General features: G+C 36.4%; 1 protein-coding gene and 1 pseudogene across 2 annotated transcripts in view; one reads left to right on the top strand and one right to left on the bottom strand.

Annotated features, from left to right (window-relative positions):
• LRP12 (LDL receptor related protein 12) overlaps positions 1-23,178 on the top strand; it is a 96,223-nt gene that overhangs the window by 6,422 nt on the left and 66,623 nt on the right. The window lies entirely within an intron of this gene.
• Positions 14,214-14,984, bottom strand: LOC105739683 (annotated as a pseudogene).

Below are 23,178 nucleotides of genomic sequence, written 5' to 3'. Positions count from 1 at the left end.
GTCTTGTCCTGATTGAATCATATCACACCTAGCGGTAGCCAGAGTGACTTATCTGAAGTACAGATCTGATAATGTAACTTCCTTGCTTAAAACCCAACAGTAGTTCCCTGTTCTTAAAATATAAATTTAACTCACTGGAGCTTTCATGATCTGGCTAGTTTCTTTTTTTCACTTTTAAGTTCAGGAGTACATGTGCAGGTCTGTTATGTAAGTAAACTTGTGTCATGGGGGTTTGTTGTACACAATTATTACATGGGGGTTTGTTGTACACGATTATTAATCTGTTTGTTGTATAGATTATTTTATCACCTAGTGATATGTTACATCATATCCAGTGATATCTGTACATCATATCACACATAGTACCCAGTAGTTATTTTTTAAATTTTTTTAATTTTTGCATTTGTTGCAATGGCTTTTGGCGTCTTTGTCCTGAGATCTTTGTCTATTTCTGTGTCTAGAATGGTATTGCCTAGCTTGTCTTCCAGGGTGTTTATAGTTTTGGGTTTTACATTTAAGTCTTCAATCCATCTTGAGTTAATTTTTGTAAATGGTGTAAGGAAGGGGTCCAGTTTCAGTCCTCTGCATATGACTAGCCAGTTACCCCAGCACCATTTATTGAAAAAGGAATCCTTTTCCCATGGCTCATTTTTGTTAAGTTTGTTGAAGATCAGTTAGTTGTAGATGTGCCGCCTTATTTCTGGGTTCTCTATTGTGTTCCGTTGGTCTATGTGTCTGTTTTTGTACGAGTACCATGCAGTTTTGGTTACTGTAGACCTGTAGTGTAGTTTGAAGTTGGGTAGCATGATGTCTCCAGCTTTCTTCTGTTTGCTTAGGGTTACCTTTGCTATTTGGGCTCTTTTTTGGTTCTATATGAATTTTAAAATAGTTTCTTCTAGTTCTGTGAAGAATGTCAATGGTCGTTTAATAGGAATAGCATTGAATCTATAAATTGGTTTGGGCAGTATGGCCATTTTAACAATATTGATTCTTCTTCCCCATGAACATAGAATGTTTTTCCATTTGTTTGTGTCATCTCTGATTTCTGTAAGCATAGTTTTATAGTTCTCCTTCTAAAGATCTTTCACCTGCCTGGTTAGCTGTGTTCCTGGGTATTTTATTCTTTTTATGGCAGTTGTGAATGGAATACATTCCTGATTTGGCTTCAGCTTGACTGTTGTTGGTGTATAGGAATGTTAGTGATATTTGCATATTGATTTTATATCCTGCGAATTTGCTGAAGTAGTTATCAGCTTAAGAAGCTTTTAGGCCTAGACTGTGGGGTTTTCTAGATATAGGATCATGTCATTTGCAAACAGGGATAATTTGACATCCTCTCTTCCTATTTGGATGCCCTTTATTTATTTCTTTTGCTTGATTACCCTAACTGAGACTTCCAGTACTATGTTGAATAGCAGTGGTGAGAGAGGGCATCCTTGTCTCGTGTCAGTTTTCAAGGGTCATGCTTCCAGCTTTTGCCCATTCATTATGATGTTGGTTGTGGGTTTGTTTGTTGTAGACGGCTCTTATTATTTTGAGGTATATTTCTTTTTTTTATTATTCTTTTACTTTAAGTTTTAGGGTACATGTGCACAATGTGCAGGTTTGTTACATATGTATACATGTGCCATGTTGGTGTGCTGCACCCATTAACTCGTCATTTAGCATTAGGTATATCTCCTAATGCTATCCCTCCTCCCTCCCCCCACCCAACAACAGTCCCCGGAGTGTGATGTTCCCCTTCCTGTGTCCATGTGTTCTCATTGTTCAGTTCCCACCTGTGAGTGAGAACATGCAGTGTTTGGTTTTTTGTCCTTGCGATAGTTTACTGAGAATGACGATTTCCAGTTTCATCCATGTCCCTATAAAGGACATGAACTCATCATTTTTTGTGGCTGCATAGTATTCCATGGTGTATATGTGCCACATTTTCTTAATCCAGTCTATCGTTGTTGGACATTTGGGTTGGTTCCAAGTCTTTGCTATTGTGAATAGTGCCGCAATAAACATACGTGAGGTATATTTCTTAATACCTAGTTTACTGAGAGTTTTTAATATGAAGGGGTGTAGACTTTCATCAAAAGCCCTTTCTGCATCTGTCAAGATAATCATGTGGTTTTTGTCTTTAGCTCTCTTTATGCGATGAATCACATTTATTGATTTGCATATGTTAAATCAACCTTGCATCCCAGGGATAAAGCCTACTTGATCACTGTGGATAAGCTTTTTGCTGTGCTACCGGATTCAGTTTGCCAGTATTTTTTGAGGATTTTTGCATCAGTGTTCATGAAGAATATTGGCCTGATGTTTTCTTTTGTTGCCAATAAGTTTTTTGTTTTTGTTGTTTTTTGTTTGTTTTTTTAATACCAAAACTTCCATCAGGTTTTGGTATCAGGATGATGCTGACCTCATAGAATGAGTTAGGGAGCCCTTCCTCTTCAATTTTTTTGAATAGTTACAGCAGGAACAGTACCAGCTCTTCTTTGTACATCGGGTAGAATTCAGCTGTGAATCCATCTGGGCTTTTTTTGGTTGGTAGGCTATTTATTACTGACTTAATTTCAGAGTTTGTTATTAGCCTGTTCAGGGATTCAGTTTTTTTTCCTGGTTTAGTCTTAGGAAGGTGTATGTGTCCAGTAATTTATCCATGTCTTCTGGATTTTTCTAGTTTATGTGCATACAGGTGTTTGCAACATTCTCTGATGATTGTTTGTATTTCTGTGGGGTCTGTGGTAGTATCCCCTTTGTTGTTTCTGATTGTGCTCATTTGAATTTTGTCTCTTCTTTATTACTCTAGCTAGTGGTCTGTTTTATTAATTTTTTCAAAAAAAAAAAAACAGCTCCTGGATTTGTTAATCTTTTGAATGGTTTTTTGCATCTCAGTCTCCTTCAGTTCATCTCTGATTTTGGTTATTTCTTGTCTTTACTAGCTTTGAGATTTGTTTGCTCTTGGTTCTCTAGTTCTTTTAGTTGTGATGTTAAGTTGTTAATTTGCAATCTTTCCAACTTTTTGATGTGGGCATTTAGTGCTATAAATTTCCCTTTTAATACTGCCTTAGCTGTGTCCCAGAGATTCTGGAATGTTGTGTCTTTGTTCCATTGGTTTCCAAGAACTTCTTTTTTTTTTTTTTTTTGAGACAGAATCTCGCTCTGTTGCCCAGGCTGGAGCACAGTTGCACAATCTTGGTTCACTGCAAGCTCCGCCTCCCTGGTTCATGCCATTCCCCTGCCTCCCCCTCCCACGTAGCTGGGACTACAGGCGCCCACCACCATGCCCAGCTTTTTTTGTATTTTCAGTAGAGACGGGTTTCACCTTGTTAGCTAGGTTGGTCTCGATCTCCTGACCTCGTGATCTGCCTGCCTTGGCCTCCCAAAGTGTTAGGATTACAGGCGTGAGCCACCGTGCCCGGCCTGTTTCCAAGAACTTCTTGATTTCTGCCTGAATTTTATTATTTACCCAAAAGTCATTCAGGAGCAGATTATTCAATTTTCATGTAATTGTATGGTTTTTAGTGGGTCTCTTAGTCTTGATTCCTAATTTGATTGCACTATGGTTCAAGAGATTGTTTTTTATGATTTCATTTTTTTTGTATTTGCTGAGGAGTGTTTTGCTTCCAATTATGTAATCAATTTTAGAGTACGTGCCATCTGGCAATGAGAAGCATGTATATTCTGTTGTTTTAGGGCGAATAATTCTGTAGATATCTGTCAGGTCTGTTTGATCTAGTGCTGAATTCAGGTCCTGAATATCTTTGTTAATTTTCTGTTTTGATGATCTAATACTGTCAGTGAGGTGTTAAAGTCTCCCACTATTATTATGTGGGAGTCTAAGTCTCTTTGAAGGTCTCTAAGAACTTGCTTTATGAATCTGGGTGCTCCTGTGTTGAGTGCATATATATTTAAAATAGATCTTCCTGTTGAATTGAACCCATTACCATTATGTAATGTTCTTCTTTGTCTTTTTTGATCTGTGTTTTAAAGTCCATTTTGTCTGAAACTAGGATTGCTTTTTTCTTTTTTCCATTTGCTTGGTAGATTTTTCTCTCTTTATTTTAAACCTATGTGTGTCATTGGATGCGAGATGAGTCTCTGGAAGATACCATACCCGTGCATCTTGGTTCTTTGTCCAGCTTGCCATTCTGTGTCTTTTACTTGGGGCATTTATCCCATTTACATTCAAGTTTAGTATTGATATGTGTAGATTTGATCCTGTCGTCATGATGTTTCCTGGTTATTTTGCAGACTTGTTTATGCAGTTGCTTTATAGTGTCATTGGTCTGTATACTTCAGTGTGTTTTTGTAGTGGCTGGTAATGGTCCTTCCTTCTCATGTTTAGTGCTTCATTCAGGAGCCTCTTGCACAGCAGGTCTGGTGGTAACGAATTCCTTCAGCATTTGCATGTCTGAAAAGGATCTTACTTCTCCTTTGCTTATGACGCTTAGGCAAGATATGAAATTCTGGGTTGGAATTTTAAGAATTTTGAATATTGGCCCCCAGTCTCTTCTGGCTTGCAGAGTTCCTGCTGAGAGGTGTGCTGTTAGTCTGATGGACTTCCCTTTGTAGGTGACCTGCTTTTTCTCTCGAGCTACCTTTAATATTTTTTCTTTCGTTTTGACCTTGGAGAATCTGATGATTATGTGTCTTGGGGATGATCTTCTTTTGAAATGTCTTACTTGAGTTCTGTGCATTTTCTGAATTTGAATGTTGGCTTCTCTAGCTAGGTTGGGGAAGTTCTCATGGATGATATCCTGAAATATGTTTTCCAAGTTGGTTCCATTTTCCCCATCTCTTTCAGAGACACCAATGAGTTGTGGATTTGATCTCTTTACATAATCCCTTATTTCTCAGAGGTTTTGTTTGTTCCTATTCATTCTTTTTTCTCTGTTCTTGTCTGACTATCTTGTTTCAGAATGCCAGTCTTCAAGCTCTGAGATTCTTTCCTCTGCTTGGTCTGTTCTGCTATTAATACTTGTGATTACATTATGAAATTCTTAAAGTGTGTTTTTCAGCTCTGTCAGGTCTGTTACATTCTTTTCTGTAGTGGCTGTTTTGTCTGTCAGCTCTTGCATTGTTTTATCATGATTTTTAGCTTCTTTGGATGGGGTTTCAACGTACTCCTGTAGCCCAATGATCTTTGTTACTATTCATATTCTGATTTCTATTTCTGTCATTCAGTCATCTTAATCCAGTTCAGAACCTTGCTGGAGAGGTGATGTCATTTGGAGGGAAAAAGGCACTCTGGCTTTTTGAGTTTTCAGGGTTCTTGCGCTGGTTCTTACTCATCTTGTGGGCCTGCTACCCTCAATCTTTGAGGTTTCTGATCTTTGGATTTTTTTTTCCCTTTTATCCTATTTGATAACTTTGAGTGTGGTGTAAGGTGGATTCAGGTGACTGGCTTCATTTCTGGAAGATTTTAGGGGGCCAGTGCTCAGCTCCCGATTCCTGGACTGCATGCTTTTAACTCTGGGGGACTTGTATTGGGCCCCGACTTTGTTCTCTATTTCTTCAAGGCTTTGAAATCCACTGCGCTGGATTGGGGGGACCAACTTGCAGCACCTGTGGCAGAGCGTTAGCAGTGCCAGGGTGCCTGCCTTCCTGTGGGTGTTCACCACAGTGGTGGAGACAACGCAGCTGGGCAGAGTGTCAAGGACCTCCTGCTGGTAACTGGAGGTGATGTTGGCTTGGGGCTGTAGTCACACTGAAGCTGATGTTGGCTTTGGAGCAGGGCACTGGTGGATCTGGATTCCTTCTCTGTGCCCTGCAAGCAGGAATGATCACTCAGGGGCAGGGAATCTGACTAGTTTTTATCTTTCTGCCTCATCTTGGTCATTCCCCTTCACCCCTGCCCTTCCCCCTCTCCCACACCATGTTCCTGCCATACTTGTGACTTCCAGCCTTTATACACGCTGTTCCCTCTGCCTGCCTTATTTCTTCCGCCACCACTTTCTTCTCTAGGCTAACTCCTGCTGTCTTTCAGCTTTCTTCCCATTGCTGCCTCCTTTGGGGAGTCTTCCTGGTTCCTCAAAACTAAGTGCCCTTCTTAGAAGCATCTCAGTTATATAATGTGAGCCTCAAATGTAAATCATATATGTAGTTTTGAATTTTCTATTAACCACATTAAAAAAAGAAACAGGTTAAATTAATGTTAATATTTTAAAACTAATATATCTAAAATACTATCATTTCAACATGTAATCATTAGAAAGTAATTATTAATGAGAAGCTGTGCATTATGTTTTCATGCTCAGTCTTCAAAATCCAGTGTAAATTTTATACTTACAGCCCATCTCAGTTCAACTAACCACATTTTAAATGCTGAAAGCCACTTGGAAAACAGTGTCTATTAAAGCTGTATGTAAACATGTCCTGTGGCCCAGCAATTCTGTCCCTAGATATGAACTCAACAGGTATATAATGTGTGCCAAAAGACATATACAAGAATATTCATAACATCCTTATTGGTTATAGTCCCAGACTGGAAAGAACCCTATGTCCATCAGCAATAGAATAGATGAACAAATTATGGTATATTAGCATAAAATAATTCTGTTTAGCGCAGTTTCCAAACTTTCGGGTCGCAGGACTCCACAGTTATTGAGGAATCCAAAGAATGGTTTTTATATAGGAGCTATATATGTTTTTAAGAATATTAGGAATTAAAATTGAGTAATTATTAAAACATTAATTCATTTAAAATGACAGTAAGAAACCTATTACATATTACCATAAATAACATGTTAAATAAAAATATGTAAAATGACAACTATATTTTCCAACACAAAAATTTTTTGAGAATAGTGGCATTGTCTTACATTTTTGCAGTTACCATAGGGTCAGAGTTATATGTAAAACATATTTAGTATAATGCCAGACAATACTTGTTGAATAAATGAATTCATTTATCTATAAATGGAGTAAATTACATTTATGTGATTCCTAATGTTGAATCATGTTTGCATTCATTCATAGGGCATAACAACTTGCTAATGATGTATTTTAATCTGCTAGAATACATTTACTGATATTTTTTATACTTTGCATTTATATTTATGACATCAGTCTATAGTCAGTCTTAGCTTTCTTCTGCCCTCTACCTCTTTTTTTCCTTCCTGTAACCTAACCTCCCTCTTCTTCTGCTTGATTTTCATATCTGTTAATCCGTTCTTTTAGATGCACTTACGATCTTCTTTTTGTTGATTTCAGTGTTTAGAAGTAGTATAAAAGATTCTAGTGTTCCAGTTATTATTATTTTGCCTTTTAAGATTAGAAAAGGAGAAGTGATTGTTTATGAGCTATTTAGGTACTGTAATAGGAAAGCAAAAATTAACAATTTTGTACTAATAAATTCTGAGGGGAGAAATGTTTTCATTCCTAGTATGTTTAAACTTCATTTCACTAACCAAGATAATACAGATGAGCCTGTAAGAAGTAGATCCCTTCTTACGCGTCGGCTTTAGGACTAAGTAAGCCAGTAAGAGACCTCAGTGGAGATAGATCAATTCCATTAGAAGTGGAACTCACATCTGAAGGCAGGAGCTGTGTGGGAGGTAAAATGGAGATGCTAAATGAGGATTGAGCTCAAGTCAGGGGGTAGGATTCCTGTATTCTGTCGGTAGGGTACATCCAGTTTGTGTGGATGACACTTTAAGACCAAACTAATTTGCTCAAAAAGTAGCAGACATAAAGTTAACCAAAATATGGCTCCAGTGTTATCTAAACTATGACCTAGTAGTGTACTAACATGATTACTTGTATATAAAAGTATTTGCCCAGGTACAAAGGTTGGGAGATTAAGGAGAACCTATTACTATCGGTGCTGCTGGAGTGGATTACTACACAGGGGCTAGGAGCCATATGGAAAATACAAACGAGTATTAAGAAACTGCATAAATTACATTTGTATACGATTCAACTTCACATTATTTTTTCTACCACGTAAGAATAAGAATCTGAATGTTTGATTTGATTGCTGTATGTGGGTGGGTTAGAGAGAATTAGAATACGTGATTTATCTCTGGTCTTTATTTATTTTATTATTTTATTTATTCTTTTATTCCCTGATCTAAGTAGGGGGCTAGCTACGATAAATAGAAATTATGTTTTTTAAAGGTTTATTTAAACTCTACTCTAAAAGCATATGTCCATGATGCCTTTGGGGAAATAACTCTAATTTTCAATTCCTTCATCCCTGAGTCAGTTTTGCTAATTTATATTAAATTATATGTTCTAGAACATTATTTTACCTGTATTTCCATATTTGCTTTAAAGTTATAAATAATATTATTTTTAAAATATTGTCTACATCTGTGATTATATAACCATAGTCATTCCTAATACCTATCTGTCTCTCTTGTCTGTCATTCTTTTCTTGAACTGACTCATCAAAGATTTCTTTATTTTAGACGTTCTTCTCAAAGAACCAGCTCTTGGTTTCAGGCTGTACTGCTTTCCTTGTTTTCCATTTTAGTAATTTTCTTTCACTATTTCTTTATTTTGTTGATTTTTTTAGCTGGTTGTTTATTTTTAAATTTTGTTTTAGACATTATACAGTAAAACTGACCCTCTTTTTTTCTAGTGCAAAGTTATGTGACTGTTAACACATGTACACATTTATGTAGCTACCACTAAAATCAGGATGTGGAACAGTTCATCACCCTGGAAAACTCTTGCCTGCTCTTCCTTTATAGTCGCAACCATGTCCTCACCCATAGTCTGTGATAGCCACTGAGATGTTCCTAACCATAGTTTTGTCTTTTTAAGAATGTCATATAAATGGAATTGTCCAACACATAACCATTTGAGACTGACTGCTTTTACTCAGCATAATATCTTGGAGATTCACGCACATTGTTGCATCAATCAGTAGTTTTATTCCTTGCCATTGTGTGGATATACCACAGTTTATCAGTTCACCTATTTAAGGACATTTCCATTGTTTTCAGTTTTTGGCTATTATAAATAAAGCTTCTACAAATATCTAGTACAGGTTTCTGTGTGGACATAAGTTTTTGTTTCTCTAGGGCAGTGGTCCCCAACCTTTTTGACACCAGGGACGGGTTTTGTGGAAGAAAATTTTTCTGCAGACCTGGTGGGGAGGGAGGATGGTTTTGGAATGAAACTGTTCCACCTCAGATCATCAGGCATTAGATTCTCATAAGGAACTCCCAACCTAGATCCCTTGCATGTGCAGTTCACAATAGGGTTCATGGTCTGCCACCAGGAGGTGGACCTCAGGTGGTGCATTAGTCTGTTTTCACACTGCTGTAAAGAACTGCCTGAGACCGGGTCATTAAAGGAAAGAGCTTTAGTTGACTCACAGTTCAGCATGGCTGGGGAGGCCTCAGGAAACTTATGGTGGAAGGCGAAAGGGAAGCAAGGCACCTTCTTCACAAAGTGACAGGAAGGAGAATGAACACAGGAGGAACTACCAAACAATTATAAATCATCAGATCTCATGAGAACTCACTCACAATTACGAGAACATCATGGGGGAAACCACCCCCATTATTCAGTTACCTCCACCTGATCTCTCCCTTAACACGTGGGGATTATAAAGATTATGGGGATTATAATTCAAGATGAGATTTTGGGTGGGGACATAGGCAGACCTTATCAGGTGGTAGTGCTTGCTCACCCACCACTCACTTCCTGCTGTACTGCCCAGTTCCTAATAGGCCACAGCCCATTACTGGTCTGCAGCCTGGGGGTTAGAGACCCCTGCTTTAGGATAAATACTTAGGAGAAGAATTGCTGGGTCCTAAGTTACACATACATGCTTAACTTTTTCAGAAACTACGAAACCGTTTTCCAGAGCGACTGTATCAGTTTGCATTCTGACTAGCAGTGTGGGAGTGTTTCAGTTGCTCTGCGTCTTTGTCAGTACTTGGTATTGTTAATATTTTTATTTTTGTCATTCTAGAAGGGATATGGTGGTAGCTCGTCTGGTTCGCATTTGTATTTTTTAATGGCTAATGATATTGAACATCTTCTCATATACTTCTTTGCCATCTTGTGTGAAATGCTTGAGTTCATTACTCATTTTTAATTGGGTTGGTGGTTTTTTTGTTGTGGAGTTTTGGGAGTTCTTATATATTTTTCCCCCTCTGAATCTGTAGCTTGTCTTTTTATTCTCTGGACAGTGCCATTGGCAAAGGAAAAGTTTTAAAATTTGATGAAGTTCAACTTATCAGTTTTTTATGAGTTGTTTTTTGTGTCATTTCTAAAAGCTCTTTACCTAATCCCAGATCACAAAGGTTTCCTTCTGCTTTTTTTCTAAAAGTTTTAAAGTTTTATGTTACACATTTAGATCTAAACTTCATTATAATTTATCTTTTTAAAAGATATGAGGTTTAAAAAGGAGGTTCAGTTTTTGCATATGGATAACCACCAATTGTTCCAACACTATTTGTTGAAAAGATTATCCTTTCCCATTGAGCTGCCTTTGCACGTTTATCAAAGATCAAGTGGCTATATTTGCATGTGTCTATTTCTGGATTATATTATGTTTCATTGTTCTGTGTGTATCATTTTGTCATTATTACACTTTCTCAATTACTGTAGCTTTATCCTAAGTCTTAAAATTGGGTAGTATATGCAATCCTTTCAGTTTTATTCTTTGTAAAAGTTAACTATTCTAATTCCTTTTCTCTTCCATATACATTTTAGAATTGGCTTGCTTTTATCTACAAAATGTCCTGCAGGGATTTTGATTGATACTATGTTAAATTTATAGATTACTTCAGAAAGAATTGTTATCTTTACTATGTTGAGTTTTCTAATCCATGAATGCAGAGTTGCTTTGTTAATTTAGGTCTTTGATTTCTTTCATTAGTGTTTCATAGTTCTCAACACACAGATCCTTTGTATGTTTTGTTAGATTATACATATTTCATTTTGGGGGGAGCTATAGGAAATAATATTGCTTTTAAATTTTGATTTTTAATTGTTTTTTGCATGTATATGAAATGTGATTGATTCTTGTGTTGACCTTGTGTCTAAACGCACTTATTAGTTCTAGGAATATTTGTGTAGATTTCTGTCAAATTTTCTGCATAATTATGTCATCTGTGAATATGGACAGTATTATTTTTGCCTTTCCCAACTATACACCTTTTTAAAATTTATTTGTTTTCTTGCCTTATTGCATTGGCTAAGACTTTTAGTATGCTGAGTAGGAGTGGTGAGAGTGCTTGCCTGTTTTCCATCATGGGTGGAAAGTATTTCAGATTCCACCATTAAGTATGTTAGCTGTAAGGTTTTTGTAGATGCCTTTTTACCAAGTTAAGGATGTTCTTTTGTATTCCTAGTTTGCTAAGAGTTTTATTATGAATCTTTATTATGAACATTATTACGTTGTATTTTGAAAAATCCCTTTTCTGTATCTACTCATGTCATTATGTGATTTTTCTTTTTTGACTGTTAGTATAGTGGATTACATTGATTGACTTTTTTCAAATATATAACTAGCCTTTCATTCTGAGGATAAACCATGTGGTTGTAGTGTATTATGCTTTTTTAAAAATAACAATTTTAAATGATGAACTTCAGCTTTTAAAAGTGTACAATTCAGTGTTTAGCATATTCACAAAGTTACACAACTGTCACCACTATCTAATTCCAAAATATTTGCATTGACCCAAAAGGAAACTCTGTACCTATTAATAATCACTACCCATTCTTCCTACTCTCTAGCCCCTGGAAACTACAAATCAACTTTCTGTCATTATGGAGATTTGCCTATTATGGGCATTCATATAAATTAAATCATACAATATTTGGTCTTTTGTGTCTGGCTTCTTTCATCTAGCATAATGTTTTCATGGCTTATTCATGTCATAGCATGACTGTAACATGGCTCAGTACTTTATTACCAAAAATTCCATTGTATGGATATTCCACTTTGTGTATCTGTTCATCAGTTGACAGACATTTGAGTAATTTACACTTTGGGACTGTTATGAATAATGCTATGAATATTTGTGTGGAAGTTTTTGTGTGGACACATAGTTTCAGTTCTCTTGGGTATATACAGAGGAGTGGAATTACTGACTCACATAGTAATTCTATGTTTACCTTTTTGAGGAACTCCAAACTCTTTTCCAAAGGGCAGCACTATTTTACATTCCCACTAGCAGTATGTGAGGGTTCCAATCTCTCCACATCCTTGCCAACACTTTATTGTCTGTCTTTTTCATTACAGCTGTTTTAATTGGTGTGAAGTTGTATGTCATGGTGGTTTTGATTTTCATCTCCCTAATGGGTAATGATGTTGAGGTTCTTCTCATATGTTTATTGGCCTTTTGTGTTTATACTCTGAAGAAATGTCTATTCAAATCTTTTGCCCATTTCTTAATTGGTTAGAATATCTGTCTTTGTTGTTGAGTTGTAAGAGTTCTTTAAAAATTGTGGTTATTAACCCTGTTATCTGATATATGATTTTCAAATATTTTATTCTGTTCTGTAGTTATGTTATTTTACTTTCTTAATGGTGTTCTTTGAGGCACAAGTGTTTTCAATTTTGAGACAGTCCAGTTTACCTAGTTTTTGTTACTTCTGCCTTTGATATTATATCTGAGAATCCATTTGCTAAGCCAAGGTCATAGGGGTTTACTCTGGTGTGGTTTTTTAATTCCCCTAAGAGTTTTATAATTTTGCTGTTATATATATAGGCTTCTGATCCCTTTTGACCTGTTTTGTGCATATGATGTGAGGTAGGGGTCAAATTCATTCTTTTGCACATGGCTTCCTTTGTTCTAGCATTATTTGTTGAAAAAACGAGTCTTTCTCCCATTTAATCTTCCTGGCACCCTTGTTGAAAATCAACTGGCTGAAATCATGAGAGTGTACCTCTCAGATCTGTATTTTATGACCTATATTGTCTATCCCTATGCTAGTACCACACTGTCTTCATTAGTGTCACTTTGTAGTAAGTTTTGAAATCAGAAAGTTTGAGTATTCCAATTTGTTTTCATTTTTCAAGATTGTTTTTGCTATTGTGGATTTCTTGAATTTTCATTGAATTTTAGGATTAGTTTATCAATTTCTAGGCACAGGGGAAGGTAGCTAGGATTTTGATAGGGATTGCATGGAATCTGTAGAGCATATTTGTCAAGAATTGTCTTACCAATCTTAGTCCTTCTGATTGATAAACATAGGATATGTCTTTTCATTCATGTAGATTTTAATCTCTTTCAATAATGTTTTGTTCTGAAACTATTTTATTCCTTTTCATGCTATTGTAAGTGGAATTGTTTTCTTAGTTTTCAGATTATCATTGTTGGTGCATATGAATATACTTTTTCTTGTATCCTGTGAGCTTGTTGAACTTATTAGCTCTAATAAATTTTTGTTTCTGTGAATACCTTAGGATTTTTCATATACAAAATTTTATCATATGCAAATAGAGATGGTTTTACTTCTTCCCTTCTGATTTGGTTTGGCTGCATCCCCACCAAATCTCAACTTGAATTGTATCTTCCAGAATTCCCCTGTGTTATGGGAGGGACCCGGGGGAGGTAATTAAATCATGGGGGCCAGTCTTTCCCATGCTATTCTCGTAATAGTGAGGAAGTCTCCTGAGATCTGATGTGTTTATCAGGGGTTTCCACTTTTGGTTCTTCCTCATTTATTCTTGCTGCTGCCATCTAAGAAGTGCCTTTTGCCTCCAGCCATGATTCTGAGGTCTCCGCAGCCATGTGGTACTAAATCCAATTAAACCTCTTTTTCTTCCCAGTCTCGGGTGTGTTTTTATCAGCAGCATGAAAACAGACTAATACACCTTCCAATCTAAATGGCTTTTTTTCCTTACCTAATTGTCCTTGCCAAAACCTCTAGTATGGTGTTGAATGGAAGTGGCAAGAGTGGATATCTTTGTTTTTATTTGTAATCACCTTTAATTTTCCTGCTCTCTTACTGCTTTTTTTGTCCTGTCATTTTTCTTTTTTTTTAATTTCAAAAAAAAATGACATTTATTATGGATTTTGTAATCAGTATATAATTATATATTTAAATTTTGCTTTACATACATAAGATTACAGCCAAGGAGGTTACCCATAATTTCACATTTTATCACCAGCTGCTTGTGCTATTCTATATTTGAAAATATTCACTCTTAGTATTTACTTCAAACAGTGATCTATAACTTTGTTTAAACAATAATAATTAAGGGCCTTTTCTTCTTTGGGACAATAAAAAATTAAATGATGTGTTGAAGATACTACCAAGGAAACTCTACTTTTTGATTATGGCCTCTGCATTGAAGAGTTGTAGGAATTTTCCTAATTGTCAGATCTTCCCACAACCTCTCTGTTCAAAGAAATAACATCTTTGAAATAATTTGTGTGAGTACTTTACAAATCACAAGTTGATTCACAAGACCATATTACCATAATCACTAATTTTCAAAAGTCTCCTAAATATTTTGTATATCACTTTTCTTGATTATAAAATGTCAATAATATGGACACGCTCTTAATATAACACAATATTAAATCAGTTTCCCATCAACCCACCAAAGTCATTTAGTAATTATATTGGCCATTTCCACTGATTGGCAGGAGGCTCTTTCCCTAAGGCTCCCATGGTTTTTCACTGCATCATTTTCCTCACCAGACTTAGTTAATTTTCAACCTGAGGAATCACCTCTTCTTACTTGATCACCTTGAGGTTGGTCTTCTAATTTATTAACATCTGGTTCTACTTTAACCATAGCCAGCTTCTCATTTGTAATCTCTTCTGTATACTTTCTATGTGCTGCATTTTCAGGGATTTGCTCAAGAACATCAACAATCTTTGTGTACAATATTCTCAGCCTCTCTTATGGACTCTTGCATATAGCCAATCCCACAAGGCCAGTGGTCTTCAGCACACCCACTATGACAGTGCCAACAAGCCAATGACCTGCCATTTTTCTTGAAGTCTTTAATCAGGCTGAATTTTATTTTGCTGTGTCCTCTCCCTCTCCCCCCATCTCCCCCACTCCTCCCATCTCCCCCTGTCCCCCTCTCCCCTCTCCCCCTCTCCCTCTCTCTCCCCGCCCCAGCCTCTCTTCCCCTCTGTCTTTCCGTTCTTCCCCCCACAACCAAGAAACATGTATGGGGTGTGCGTGTGTGTGTGTGTGTGTGTGTGTGTGTTTTTTTTTTTTTTTTTTTTTTGAGATGGAGTCTCACTCTGTCGCCCAGGCTGGAGTGCAGTGGTGCAATCTTGGCTCACTGCAAGCTCTGCCTCCCGAGTTCATGCCATTCTCCTGCCTCAGCCTCCCAAGTAGCTGGGACTACAGGCATCCACCACCACACCTGGCTAATTTTTTTGTATTTTTAGTAGAGACGGGGTTTCACCATGTTAGCCAGGATGGTCTCGATCTCCTGACCTCGTTGATCCACCAGCCTTGGCCTCCCAAAGTGCTGGGATTACAGGTGTGAGCCACCGTGCCCGGCCTGGGTTGTATATATTTTTATGGGTACACAGCTAAAACTGTTTTTTTTATTTTGCCCTCACACTTGAGTAATGGTTTGGCTGGATATGGAATTCCAGGCTTCAATATTTTCTTTCGGAATTCTGTGTGTGTTATTTTATCCTTTTGTAACTTTTAAGTTAACCATTTTGGTTCTCATACCAAAGAGTTGTCCTCTTAGAAGCTTGTAATTTCCTTTTTCTATTTGGAGTTTACAGTTTTCACAAGTATGTGTCTGTGAGTTTACAGTTTTCACAGTCATTATTACCATTTGCTATTTGGCGGACCATTTTATCTGAGCATATCGATACTATTCTAAAATACTTATATGTGTATATGTCTAGTTGTGTGAATATATGCACACATACATATTTATTATGGATATGTGTGCACATATATATGTCTACATCTGTATATGTCTTTTAAATCCATTTTATCCTGTAAGTTTCATCTCTTTAGACCTTCTATTAAGTGAATATTATATTACACTTAATAGAAGTACCTAGCTTTTTTTTTTTTGTCTCTTAGGTTTTTATATCCTTATCTTTTTATTCTATAATTTAAAGATTCTTCAGTTTAGTCTTCTAAATTATAATTTGTCTGTAATACGTCTATTTATGAATACTTTTTTTTTTTTTGACAGAGTCTCACTCTGTTACCCAGGCTGGAGTGCAGTGGTGGGATCTAGGCTCACTGCAACCTCGACCTCCCAGGTTCAAGTGATTCTTCTGCTTCAACCTCCCTAGTAGCTGGGACTACAGGCGTGTGCCACCACGCCCAGCTAATTTTTGGATTTTTTTGATAGAGATAGGGTTTCACCATGTTGGCAAGGCTGGCCTCAAACTCCTGACCTCAAGTGATCTGCCCGCCTCGGCCTCCCAAAGTGCTGGAATTTCAGGTGTGAGCCACTGCACCCAGCCTAATTTTATTTTTTTTCATAACGATAGTTTTGTTTTTTTCAGTTAGCTATGTGGAGCTGATCTGTGTCTTTCTCATCTCCCCTGAATACTCCCTCCCTGCCCTGTCCCCTACTCTCATCCCTACACCTGAGAATATAAGAATTGTAGGTCCTTTCCTCAGAAAGTAATCCCCCTGTGCACATTCGCAGAAAATTTTGTACATAATGCGCGATTCTAGAATGTCTAAAAGCTCATTTATGACCTCTAGATCCTTGCTATTCAAAGTGCTGCTGTAGAAACAGCTACATTGGTCCTGTCTGGTAGCTGGTTAGAAATGCAGAATCTCAGGGCCTGTGCCAGATACCAAATTGGAATCTTCATTTTAACAAGATCCCTTGTGATTTATTTGATATTCAAGTTTGAGAAGCATTGCTGTAGGAGGTTAGAAACCTCTGTGATGTATGTGATATATATTCTTTTCCTGTTGTGTTACCTTTTACATATCTAGAGTATCATCGACAGCACTTTTTAAAAAAAAAAAAATCATGACTTGATCACCAAAATTGTAAAGTAGAAATATTTTGAAGTAGTTACAATACAGTATAGTATTTGAATAGCAAGCTATGCTATATGAAGTAGCAGGAGGCAAGCAGGGACTGATGTATACACTCATTCTTGTAACAATAGCAAACAGTTACATAGTAGTTACTATGAGCCAGGCAGCATTCTAATCATTGTGTTTTTGTTTATGTATATGTGTTTGTATATATGTGTCTTAGTCCATTTGGAGCACTGTAACAAAATACCGTAGACTGAGTGGCTTATAAAGAATAGAAATTTCTCACAGTTCTGGTGGCTGGGAAGTCCAGCATCGAGGCACTGGCAGATTTGGTGTCTGGTAAGGGCTCACTTTCTGATTCATAGACAGTGTCTTTTTGCTGTGCCCTCACATGGCAAAAGAGGCTAGCTAGTTCTCTGGGGTCCCTTTTATAAGGACACTAATCCCATTCTTGAGGGCAGAGCCCTCATGACCTAATCACCTCATGAGGTACAAAGACTCCACCTCCTAATACTATAACCTTAGGAGTTAGGATTTCAACCATATGAATTTGGGGAGGGATACAAATATTCAGACTCTGTGAACGTATGTATGTATATATATTTATTTACACAGATTCATTTGCTTATCATTTGTTAATAATGATATATAATGACATATAAATCATTATTAACAAATATATAATATAGTAAGACAGACCTAAGTTTGGATATTAGTTGTATGTCTAGTTGTGTCCTTGAGCAAGTTATTTACTATATCTGAAGTTTAGTTTCTTCATTGGTAAACTGGAGACAATATCTACCTCAAATATTTGTTCTAATAACTAAGTAAATTAAAATTTGGGAAAGTACGTACATTAATTTGCTTATCATTTGTTAAGCAAATGAATCTGTGTAAATAAATACATATACATACATCAGCTTCAATACTATTTCCATTTTACAGATAAGGAAGCTGAGGAACAAAAAGGTTAAGTATCTTAGCCAAGGTCACATAATTAGTAAATGGAAGATCTAGGATTTGAATCAAGATAGCATAACCTAAAATTTGTGCTCTTAACCATTACATTATATTGCTCTTTTATAGTTGTACTTGGAGATCTCCATCAACAAAATGCAGCTCAAAAGCAAGCTGATTAATTCCTTATACATTTACCTGTTAAAATTTATTACTAGAACTCATCTGCTTGTAGTGCTGATAGATGAGCCAGATATACCAGATCATTAATTCTTTCTGAATTACTTTTGGTTTGCTATTAATTGAGATTTCTAAATGGCAAGAAACTAGATTATTGGATTTTATACTACCTACCCTCAAGGTTTGATATAAGGTTATTAAATAACTTATGCAAATACTTTCTACATTAAATGTTAATTTTCTCCCATCTCCAGTAGATGGACAAAGGACGATTTATAGAAACAGTACTTGGATGGTTAATAAAATTAGAACAAAGATTATCTTCAAAAGCAGTCAGAGAAATATAAATAAATACCTATTAATTTAGTAAATATATAAAAATGAAACTATTTTATCAAATATTCAATAAAGACATAAAAATAAAATGTGATTAGTGTTTAATGAAATGAGCATTCATACTTGATAAGTAGAAATGTTCATCTTTGCTGATGGGTTTGTTGGTATTATTTGACATATCATGGCCTTCTTTTCCTTATCACTTTTTTTCATAAACTGTTTCCTAATTTTGAACATTAAATTGTTGGCAGTTTTGTTCACATAATGCTGTAATTAACATGCCTTTATCTTTGTTTGAATGTTTATTATTTATAGTTTATAAAAGTAGAATTACTAGGTCAAAGGTTGGAGTGTTTTCCAAGCTCTCATTAAAAATAATACCTAATTTGTATTGAATGCTTACCATGTGCAGTCATTGCTCTAAATGCTTTACATATATATGAACTCATTTAATCTTTACATCAAAAATATAAGATGGACCCTATTTTAACTCTGTTTTATAGGAAATTGAGCCACAGTGGAATTAAAATAATTTTCTTAAAGTCACACAGTTACAGCCAGGATTTGTTTTCCAGAAAGATTATACTACTTTACGCTTCTGCTCATAGAATTTGAGATTATATACCCTCTTATGACCTCTGCAGTAAAATGTTGTGATAATTGCACAATAGCAGTGAGCACAACTAGAACCTCTAAATTATGGTCTCTAAATACCATTCCTCACTGAAATGATCCAAGGGTCATTGGATGAATGACTGATTTCCATTCTAGGGCAGAAAATACAAGAGAAACCAGGGATGTTCTGTTGTATCAGAAAGCAAGGAAGCTACCAAAGACTAGTAGTTCCAGCCACAAGGACACAACAGCCAATAAAAAGGGGGCTCCCAGTGACCAAAAGATGAGAGAACTTGAACATGATAAAAGAATATAATGAAGGCAGTTGGTTGAAATGCACTGAATTTATAAAAACTCTTTGGTTTGTAACAATAGATGTGTAATAAGGAACACAAACACACACACACCACTACAACACCAGTGAATTACTGGATACAGTAAAAACAAATAGGCACTAACTCCATACATACTCTGATAACAAGCAATTATGAAGAAAGAATTAAACATTTATCCTTTTTCTCTGTATGAACTCTGGTTATAGGTTAAGCACATAACCTTATTTATTGAGGGAAACTTCCTTGCAGAATTTTAGTTAATGAATGTGGAAGTAATGACAGGATTAGAATATCATTTTGCCATCCCCAATGAAATAATTTATTCAGGCTATGATCATCAGTGGATGAAAGCATTAGACATATGGTCATGTGAGAACTTCGCAATGGAGGAATCAGTCTGCCCTACCTGGACCTATTGCTTAATCTCAGTCTTATGAAAAGTAGGGTAAGGAGATAGTGTATGTCTTCTGCTGTCATACGTATGAAACATACAGCATAAGCTCTGAAGTTTTCCAGCCAAAAATGTTGAGCCTGTGTCAAATTAAGATCAAGCTTCCGTAGCAGGGTTTGGCAAAACCTGGCCTTTCAGTCAAATTCTACCTAATGACTGTTTTCAAATAACGTTGTTTTGTTTTGTTTTTTAAACACAGCCACTCTGAATCATTTACATATTGTCTGTAGCTGCTTTTGTGCTGCAGTGACAGAGTTGAGTAGTTGCAACAGAAACCGTATGGCCCATAGAGCCTAAAATATTTACTACCTTGTCCTTTCACAGAAAAGGCTTCTTGATCCTTGAGCTAGATGAACCAAAGTTAACTGACATCAGAAAGAAGCAACACCACAAAATATGGGCCTTTTACAGGACAGCTGATCTGGCTTCTTTAACTAGTCAGTGGTATGGAAAATGAGGGAGTATCACTCTAGGCTAAGAGAAACTTAAGCACAACAACCAAATGAAATCTCGAGACTGTTTTGATCCTGCTTCAAATAAGCAAACTGAAAAAACAGGAGACAATCAGGAAAATCTGATTATTGCCTGGCTATATTAAATGTCATCAAGATTTATTATGAATTTTAAGTAGTAGCATTATAGACAGGTGGATAACATATTTTGAGAGATATGTATATGGAGGTAAAATGATATGTGGCATTTGCTTCAACATACTTCACAAAAAGAAAAATACAGCAAAGACAAATTGATCTCAAGATTCTCTGATGTCAAGCCTCATATACTTTATGCTGTATCATCATGCCATCATTACTATCTATAGTAGGTTTTAGTGTTGCCTCCTAGGTTGCTCTGCACAACTGTTACCAACCTGTCTTTTAAATGCCCTAATTCCTTGGTTTCTTTGTCAATGTAAGCACACCCTTGTGTGCTTACTCCTATTTCCGCTGTATCTAAGCACAATTGACAGAGGGACATCCATCAAGACTGGATCTGTATCTTCTGGTCTTTGTGGTAGAAGAGCCTCATATTTGATACTTGATTCTGTTCTTCAGTAACTATGAAATTTAGTCCTGACAGGTTAATTTTTTAGTCTCAACATCCTGGGCCTTAAAAGGGGGAATATCAGTTACTCCTGGAATTGTTTCAAAATTAAAGGGTACGTTTGTTCTGTAAATAATGAAATTATTAACCCAAATGAGACCCATATGTATTTTGGAAGGTATAGTGAGGGAATTGATGCATGATCTTTATAATAAGACAGACCTAAGTTTGGATATTAGTTGTATGTCTTAGTCGTGTCCTTGAGCAAGTTATTTACTATATCTGAAGTTTAGTTTCTTCACTGGTAAACTGGAGACAATATCTACCTCAAATATTTGTTCTAATAACTAAGTAAATTAAAATTTTGGAAAGTACATAGTAAGGCAACAGATACATGCTAGTTAAATATTTTTTCTTTTTTTTCATTTGGGGAAATATACCTGTATAGTATAGCTAGATATATTTACATTGGATAACTTAAAAAACTTTTTTTGAATATCAAATGGTATGATTAATAAGAATTATGCAGAACTTACATGAAGAAAATTCCTCTAACATAAGGAGGATACTAAATGGAGAGATATCCTTTTTTTTGGATAGGCATGTACAATATTGTTTTTTTGTTTGTTTGTTTGTTTGTTTTTTGAGACGGAGTCTCGCTCTATCGCCCAGGCTGGAGTGCAATGGCGCAATCTTGGCTCACTGCAAGCTCCGCCTCCCGGGTTCACGCCATTCTCCTGCCTCAGCCTCTCCGAGTAGCTGGGACTACAGGCGTCCGCCACCACGCCCGGCTAATTTTTTGTATTTTTAGTAGAGACGGGGTTTCACTGTGGTCTCGATCTCCTGACCTCGTGATCCGCCCGCCTCGGCCTCCCAAAGTGCTGGGATTACAAGCGTGAGCCACCGCGCCCGGCCAAGAGGTCCTTTTCTCTCTAAACTATTTTTTTTAATTAAAAATTTTTTATTTCAATAGGCTTTTGGGGAACAGGTGGTGTTTGGTTACATGAATAAGTTGTTTAGTGGTGATTTCTGGGATTTTGGTGCACCCGTCCCAAGCAGTGTATACTGTGCCAAATTACCCAATGTGTAGTCTTTTATTGCTCACCCCCCTCACCCTTTTCCCCGAGTCCCCAAAGTCCATTGTATCATTCTTATGCCTTTGAGCCCTCATAGCTTAGCTCCCATTTATGAATGAGAACATTAAATGTTTGATTTTTCCATTCCTGAGTTACTTCATATAGAATAATGGTCTCCAGTTCCATCCAGGTTGCTGCAAATGCCATTATTTTATTCTTTTTTATGGCTGAGTAGTATTCCATGTTGTATGTATACCACATTTTCTTTATCCACTTGTTGATTGATGGGACTTTGCGCTGGTTCCTCATTTTTGCAATTGTGAATTGTACTGCTATAAATATGCATGTGCAAGTATCTTTTTCATGACTTCTTTTCCTCTGGGTAGATACCTAGTAGTGGGATTGCTGTATCAAATGGTAGATCTACTTTTAGTTCTTTAAGAAATCTCCACACAGTTTTCCATAGTGCTTGTACTAGTTTACATTCCCACTGGCAGTGTAAAAGTTTTCCCTGTTCACCACATTCCATGCCAACATCTGTTATTTTATGATTTCTTGATTATGGCCATTCTTGCAGGAGTAAGGTGGTACTGCATTGTGGTTTTGATTTGCATTTCCCTGATCATTAGTGATGTTGAGCATTTTTTTCATGTTTATTAGCCATTTGTATATCTTCTTTTAAGAATTGTTTATTCATATCCTTAGCAGACTTTTCAATAGGATTATTTGTTTTTTTTTTCTTACTGGTCTGAGTTCCTTGTAGATTCTAGATATTAGTCCTTTGTTGGATGCATAGTTAGGGAAGATTTTGTCCCACTCTGTGGGTTGTCTGTTTACTCTGCTGATGATTTCTTTTGCTTTGCAGAAGCTTTTTAGTTTAATTAAGTCCCATCTATTTGTTTTTGTTTTTGTGGCATTTGCTTTTGGGTTCTTTGCCATGAAGTCTTTGCCTAAGCCAGTGTCTAGAAGGGTTTTTCAAATGTTATCTTCTCGAATTTTTATGGTTTCAGGTCTTAGATTTAAGTCCTTGATCCATGTTGAGTTGATTTTTGCGTAAAGTGAAAGACGAGGATCCAGTTTCATTCTTTTACATGTGACCTCCCAATTATCCCAGCACCATTTGTTGAATAGGGTGTCCTTTCCCCACTTCATGCGTGTTTTTGTTTGCTTTGTCAAAGATCAGTTGACTGTAAGTGTTAGGCTTTATTTCTGGGTTCTCTATTGTGTTCCATTGGTCTATGTGCCTTTTTCTTTGTTTTTGTTTTTTTGTTTGTTTGT

The sequence above is a fragment of the Nomascus leucogenys genome, chromosome 16 (assembly GCF_006542625.1).
Source record: "Nomascus leucogenys isolate Asia chromosome 16, Asia_NLE_v1, whole genome shotgun sequence".
NCBI lineage: Eukaryota > Metazoa > Chordata > Mammalia > Primates > Hylobatidae > Nomascus > Nomascus leucogenys.
Note: the sequence above shows the minus strand (reverse complement) of the source record. Positions and strands in the feature narration are given on the sequence as shown.